The 7,214-nt window shown below is 35.8% G+C and overlaps 1 pseudogene; it reads left to right on the forward strand.

The window, feature by feature from the left end:
• Nucleotides 1–776: 776 nt before the first annotated feature.
• LOC119570904 lies at nucleotides 777–6,477 on the forward strand (annotated as a pseudogene).
• The last annotated feature ends 737 nt before the right edge of the window (nucleotides 6,478–7,214 follow it).

Consider the following 7,214-nt stretch of genomic DNA (forward strand, 5'->3'; position numbering starts at 1 on the left):
GGAGGGGGAGTTGGGAGAGTGATTGAGGGTGGGGTGGGAAGGGTGAGTGAGTGGGGGGTTTGGGGAGAGGGTGAGGGGAGTGGGAGGTTTGGGAGGTGAGTGAGTGGGGGGGGTTTGGGAAGTGAGTGAGTGGGGGGTTGGGGAGAGGAGTGAGTGAGTGGGGGTTGGAGAGTGAGTGAGTGAGTGAGTGGTGGGGGGTTGGGAGAGTGGAGGAGGAGTGATGAGTGAGTGGGAGGTTGGGGAGAGTGAGTGAGTGGGAGGGGGGGAGAGTGAGTGGTGAGTGAGTGATGATGGGGGGTTGGGGAGAGTGGTGAGTGAGTGAGTGGGGGTTGGGGAGAGTGAGGAGGATGATGAGGGTGAGTGGGGGGTTTGGGGAGAGTGAGTGAGTGAGTGATGAGTGGGGGGGTTGGGAGAGTGAGGAGTGAGTGAGTGAGGGGGAGGTTGGGAGAGGAGGAGTGAGTGATGGTGGGGGGGTTTGGGGAAAGAGGAGTGAGGAGTGATGAGTGGGAGGGGGGAGAGTGAGGGTGGTGAGGGGTTTGGGGTTGGGAGTGGTGAGTGGGAGAGTGAGTGGGAGAGTGAGGGGGAGAGTGAGTAGTGAGTGTTTTGGGAAAAATTTGTTAAAGTGTTGAGGGATTTTGGTGAATGTTTAAATTGAGGGGCGTGCTTTTCTGACGTGGAAGCTAACAGTAAGAAAGGGGAAATTTTGTGTTGGGGTTATTTAGAAATCAAAACAAGGGGCATTACCCCCTAACTTTGTGGGGAAAGGCTGTAACAAGATGTTGGAGGACTGCCAATCATTCAATGGTAATCCACAATTCATTTGGAGAAATTTCAGTCCAGTGTGGGATTTTTAGCCCTTTTGGATTTGGGAAAACCCGTAAATTTTTTTTTTTTTGACAGGAAATATTTAGTTTGAGCCACTTTTATGAACTAGAACTATTTTGCGATTTTTAATTTAGATTTTATTTAAAAGTTTTTTAGGGCAAAATGTATTCATAGACAGAGTTTTAAAGGGTTTAGTGGAATGAAAATCTTTTACCCAAAAAATGTATTTGCCGGTTTTTATAAAATCTTCTCAAAATACTTTTATTTCGAAAGCACAATCAAAATCGGTCAAATACATCTCTTGGGATTTTGAAGGGATTCATTCCTTTACCTTTTATACATACAAATTTTTAAGGGCCTATTTTTGTTTAACACTTTGTCAAATTAGTTTTAAAAAGATATAAAAATTTGGTTTGCACTAAAACCAAAAAAAAATGTTTTTTTGTTTTGATGAAGGCCGGGCATTGGCTGTTTTTCTGAATTGGTCTCGGCTGTTGACGGGCAATTCAAAAGTGCCAGCAAAGTAGTTTTTTGCAGGTGAGTATTGGTATGGAAGGATCGCCCCCAAATTTGATAGGTTCCTTCTGTCCACTGATAGCGTCAGTTGCAAGACATAAAAAGTATTCTTATGATACACAAAACGGGACACTTAAAACTTAAAACCTATAAAATTTTGCTTTGAAAATTTTTTGCTTGTATTTTTTGTAGAGTGAAAAATAAAATAAACAAATAAATAGGCACTCCCTCAGTGCAGGTATTAATTTTCTTTTTTCTGAATTTTTTTCAGACACATGTGCTGTGAAACCAGGAAAGTCCAATACACCCTCACTGACCAGTGACAGTAAAAAATGAGGGTGTAGGGATGTATTAATGAAAATATAGAATTGTTTTTACTTTTGAAAAATTTCCCCAAAGGATTCACGTCGCATTAAATAAATGAAAAAAAAACCATCAAGCCCAGATTTTTGGATCCGTATGCCTTTGAAAGGATATTCATGGGAAAGGTATAATTTTTATTTTATTTTCATATATTTTTGTATATATTATATTTTTAAGCAAATTTTTTATCTTTTTAGGTTACGATTAATCTGATAAAACACATTTTTTCTGCACATATTTTCAAAATATTTTTCTAATCAAATAATCTATTTCAGCTTTGAGGGTTTTTTGATCAATCTGCTCAAGGAGGACCGTCAAATTTGGATCACTCGTGCTTTGTAAAGCAAAACCCTGAAGATCGATTCTATAATGGCAAGATCTTTGGTGAGCACAAAGCTCGGGGACTTTTCAAATTTGAACACTACAGGAATAAACCCGGAAAGTAAGTTTTAAGTAGAAAAGGGGGAAAAACTTTAAAAACAAAAGCAGTTTTTTTTTTGCATTTTAGATATCCTTGTAATATTTTCAGAACATAACATATATCTACAATTTTTTATCCCAAGGGTCTGTGTCCTTGTTTTCCCGGGATATGAGAAAGTTAAGTATTGTTTTTTTAATGTGTTACATTTTTAAACCACCTTTTTTTTATTTTAGTGGGAAAAGCCTGCAGAGGGAGAGGGAGAGCCCCAATGCCCCTTCCAGTGACGATCAGGAGGAGACAGGAGGGTTTTGGGGGATCCTTTAAGGGCCACTGACACAAAGCCTTTGGGCCGGGCCCCCTGGGCTGGATAACTTTTGTCAACTCCAAGATGTTATGGAATACCCGAGCAGCGGGCCTTTTCCCCTTTGGGGAAACCCCGTAAGTTTTTTTTTTTGTAACCTAATGATTTTGCAGTATTTTTTATTTCGTATGGTATTGGAAACTGTAGTTAGGTATGGGTACTGTAGCTATTCTGTATTTTGCTTTTAGGTTGGTGAAGGGTGGGGGTTAGAGGTGAGGGTTTTTTGAGTTTTTCAAGATGCATTTTCATGTTTTGGGGGGAAAAAAGCTTTATGGAGAGTTTTTTGACTTAATTGAAAATTGATTGGTTTTTTACCCTTTTAAATTCCCCGCAAGTGCTAGGGCGATGCCTTTTTTTAAAAGGGCTTTTGGTTTGAATCAACCCTGGGGCAGATTCAGATGTGGGAGTGGTGATTTACTCCGGGTCCCCAGCCTCACATGTTACACTTTCACCCTCACCTGGTACTGAATATTTGAAGTCAAAAAGTCACTGAAAATACATTTTGCCAAAATTGTTAATAAAGGGTAAAACTGATATTTATTTTTATATTTATTTATTTTTTCCCAAAAGGGCAAATGTCCCCACCGTTGTACAAATTGGATGTTTTTTAAAATGAAGTGGACAAACCCCTGGCTCTGTATGGTTCTGTACCAGTAATGCTCTCCCAGACTGCACGGCACACTACTGCTGTGTTTTGGCATAATTCTGCTGAAACGTGGATTGATATTAAGGTGAGCACAGATGTTGTAATTATAGACCCAAAAAATTAAGTTGAAGATATTGTTCTTCAAGATATTGTGAATTATGGAGAAGGCATAGACAAATCTTTTTGCTTCTTATTACAGAAATTGCCAGATAGCAATGTTGTGTCTTCCATCACTGGTTTCTTCTCCAGTGGAGAGACTGACCCTCCACAGGTATCTACACATTGGTTCTCCGAGTCTGGCATCATTGACGTGTTTGTCATGCTAGGACCAAAACCCATGGATGTCTTCAGACAGTATGCAGGTCTTACAGGATCTCAGAACCTTCCCCCGGTAATATGTTTAATGAAGTAGTATATTTCTATATGATCTTATATGAATGTGCAACAGAGAAATGCTGTGAATATTGTTAATTTTTTTATACTACAAATGTGTAAGTAAGATTTTGCAAAACAGCCATTTCTTTTAGCATATATATTTAACCTTTGGAAATTTTCTACTCCAGCTTTTTAGTCTGGGATATCATCAGTGCCGCTGGAACTACAATGATGAAGAGGATGTACGTCAAGTGCATGAAAACTTTGACAAACATGATCTTCCTCTGGATGTGATGTGGTTAGATATTGAACACACTGATGGGAAAAGGTAAACAATTTTACTATGATACATTGGTATTCAATGATTTTAATTCAAGTTAGATAAATAAATTTTCTTGTGCCATATGATTTAGCTTTACACATAGTGAACATGTTTTAAAGGTTTGAAAGTACATTTATAAAATGTTATATTATAAGAAATGTATTTATGATTTTATGTGAGAAATTGAATATATTAGATAGTTATAGTACAGAAGGTACATTAGACTATTTAGACCAAAGAACAAAAATTTAGGAATAGAATGTTTGAATTAGAGAATTGACAATTCATAATTCATAGTGTAGTGTTTGTCTCAACTTTTACTCATTAGACTTGTATTTAAGCAATGAGAAGTGTCATGTTAATTTAGAAATACTATATCCTAAGTTAATTGGGTTAACTGCTGCTACTTTTATTAAAAATATAAGCTATTTTACATATATTATGGTAAACCCTTTTTCCCTCACCAGTAGCACTGGTATTGAAAGTAATTTTTATCCAATTTAAATACAAGTTATCAGAAATTGTAACATCCGATTGAAAGCATAAATAAATATTACTCGTTTTGATTACAGGTACTTCACATGGGACCATTACAAATTCCCGAACCCATTGGAAATGACGGCCAACCTCACTGCAAGAGGCCGCAAACTTGTGACCATTATTGATGTTCATTTCAAACGGGACAGTAATTATTTCTTTTATAAAGAAGTTCATGATCGAGACCTTTTTGTTCATACAAAAGATGGAAATGAGTTTGATGGTAAGTTTATTTTGTATTATAATTTTTGCCTATTGAATTATCAGGTCTTCTGATTTTCAAATTCACAACAGTTTGAAGAACATGAGCATATTGGTAAGATAAGCATTAACAGTGCACTTGGTGTGAAGGCTGTGTTTATAGCTAATGGAATTTGTATTGCTTAGGTGTCTTACTTGATATGCCATTATTTTATGGCCTTTAACAAATGCTCTAAATGCTTATTTACATATATATATATGTAAATAAGACATTTCAAAAGGTTAATTATGAATCATGCATGATACAGATTTCCACTCTAGGCGGATTTTGTCCTTGATTATAATTATAATTCCTTTGTGCAGGTTGGTGCTGGCCAGGTTCTTCATCCTATATTGATATGACTAATCCGGATGCGCGAGAACACTACAGTGACACTTACCGACTTGATCGATACAAGGTAACTTTTTTTTTTCTAGATATTACATTGGAATAAGTTGTTTTGTGAACAGAGGTATGGCTTCTTTTGATGCCAGAAAGCATGAATTTCAATATCTAGTGATGTCAGTGATGTGGTGATATTAAAAAGACTGAATCCAAAGGTACAGTTTCTTTTTCGAGGCAAGAAAAGCTCTATAGTCAACTTTTAAAATAGTGTACAGTTACAAGTGCCTGGCTTCAAGACACCTAGTTTGTGAAAAGAGCATAGTACTGGATAACAGAAATAGTAATATGAAAGTCTGCATGTCTGCCAATAGAATATGGAGAAAGAAAATAGAGTTTTAAAAAATTAATCACTTGCTTGGTACTGATGATGCCATCAGAGCCAAGATTATCCTGAAAACTTTTTTGTCTTTTAGGGTTCCACCTTGGATACATTCACATGGAATGACATGAACGAACCCTCTGTCTTCAATGGACCCGAAATCACGATGCCCAAAGACAATTTACATCCTGGCATTGGGGTAGAACACAGAGAAATTCACAATGCATATGGAATGCTGTTTGTAAGTATATGTTGCTGTGTAGTATTCTAGCTTATGTACTAAGAGTTTGAAAAAGCCTTTGGTTATTGTACTATGGTTTGAAATGTCTGCTTGTGGCTGCTAGTTAATTGTGCGGCAGAGAAATATTTTAATATCAGTTTTTTTTTTTTTTCCCTACTGTATATTATTCTTAACCTGAATATTGAATTTCTCAGCATGAATCAACTTATGAAGGCCACATGAAAAGGTCGGACAGACGCTTGCGACCCTTCATTCTCACGCGCGCCTTCTATGCTGGAACACAGAGAAGTGCAGCTGTGTGGACTGGTGACAACACAGCTGAATGGAGTCATCTGCGCATAAGTCAGCCCATGTTGCTGTCACTTTCTGTTACAGGGATCACTCATGTTGGTGCTGATGTTGGGGGCTTCTTTGGTAATCCTGATGTTAACCTGCTTGCTCGATGGTATCAGGTAATATGAATGGCTGGGTAGTATTTACAGGTTTTGATTTAAATATTTTATATTAAAAAAATATTTAATTATGATTTATTGTTTCTTACTATTATCATTATTAATTGATTAATCTGTTTACTTTTTAAAATTAATGACTTACTCTGTGGCATAAGTACTTTTTGGATAGTTATTTGGTTACCAAGCCATAACATTACCAGCATAAGTATATAAAGCAGCTAGCATAGATGTGCTGGTAACCTTCTGTTTAGTAAAAAAGTTTTTTATTTTCAGGCAGCAGCTTTCACAGCTATCTACAGGCTGGCCCATGCCACTGTGCTGTTGACACAAAACGGACGTGACCTTGGCTCTTATGATGGCAGAACACACGCGCATTGTCTAGGAATCTCTACGCAACGTTTATCAGCACCTACCTCTTTGGTATCACTCTTCTATTAGAATGACAGTTAACAGGTAAATTCAGAGCCTGTTTTTTTAGTCTTCTGTGTTGTCTGTTCTAAGATTATAATGACCTGAAGATGCACAGTATTGCATTTAAGGGTGAAATGGAATTGTAGTTACAATATGCATTTTGTTTAATTATGTATTAATGCATATGTATGTCTATGTATGGATCGTAATGTAGATATGTACATGTTTTTGCGTATTTTAATACTTATGTTTGCGTATGACACATATATATAATATGTGATGAATGTATGCATAGTATACATGTATGTATGCCTATGTATATATAATGTTGTTTACTACATAGATGATATATATGTATGGTTTATAATGTATAATATATTATGTTTATATGTATAATATGTACTTTATATAATAAATATATTACGTTTATATGTAATAGTATGTACGTTTATAATGTATATATGTATGATATGTTATGTATATATGTATGTTATATGTATATATGTATGTTTTTATGTAATAATACTAGTATGTTTTATATTATAATATGTTTGTTTATAATGTATATATGTTTGTTTGTTATTTATATATGATTTGTTTATTATGTCTATATTACGTTTATATCTAAGTGGTACGTTTATATGTATATATGTAGGTTTAATGTGTCATTGTTACGACTATTATATGTCATATAATGTACGTTTATATATGTGTATATGTTATGTAACGGTTATATTGTATATGTATGTTTATGTTTGTATCTATTATGTTTATTTGTA

This window comes from Penaeus monodon, unplaced genomic scaffold, assembly GCF_015228065.2.
Source record: "Penaeus monodon isolate SGIC_2016 unplaced genomic scaffold, NSTDA_Pmon_1 PmonScaffold_4329, whole genome shotgun sequence".
In the NCBI taxonomy this organism is placed as follows: Eukaryota; Metazoa; Arthropoda; class Malacostraca; order Decapoda; family Penaeidae; genus Penaeus; species Penaeus monodon.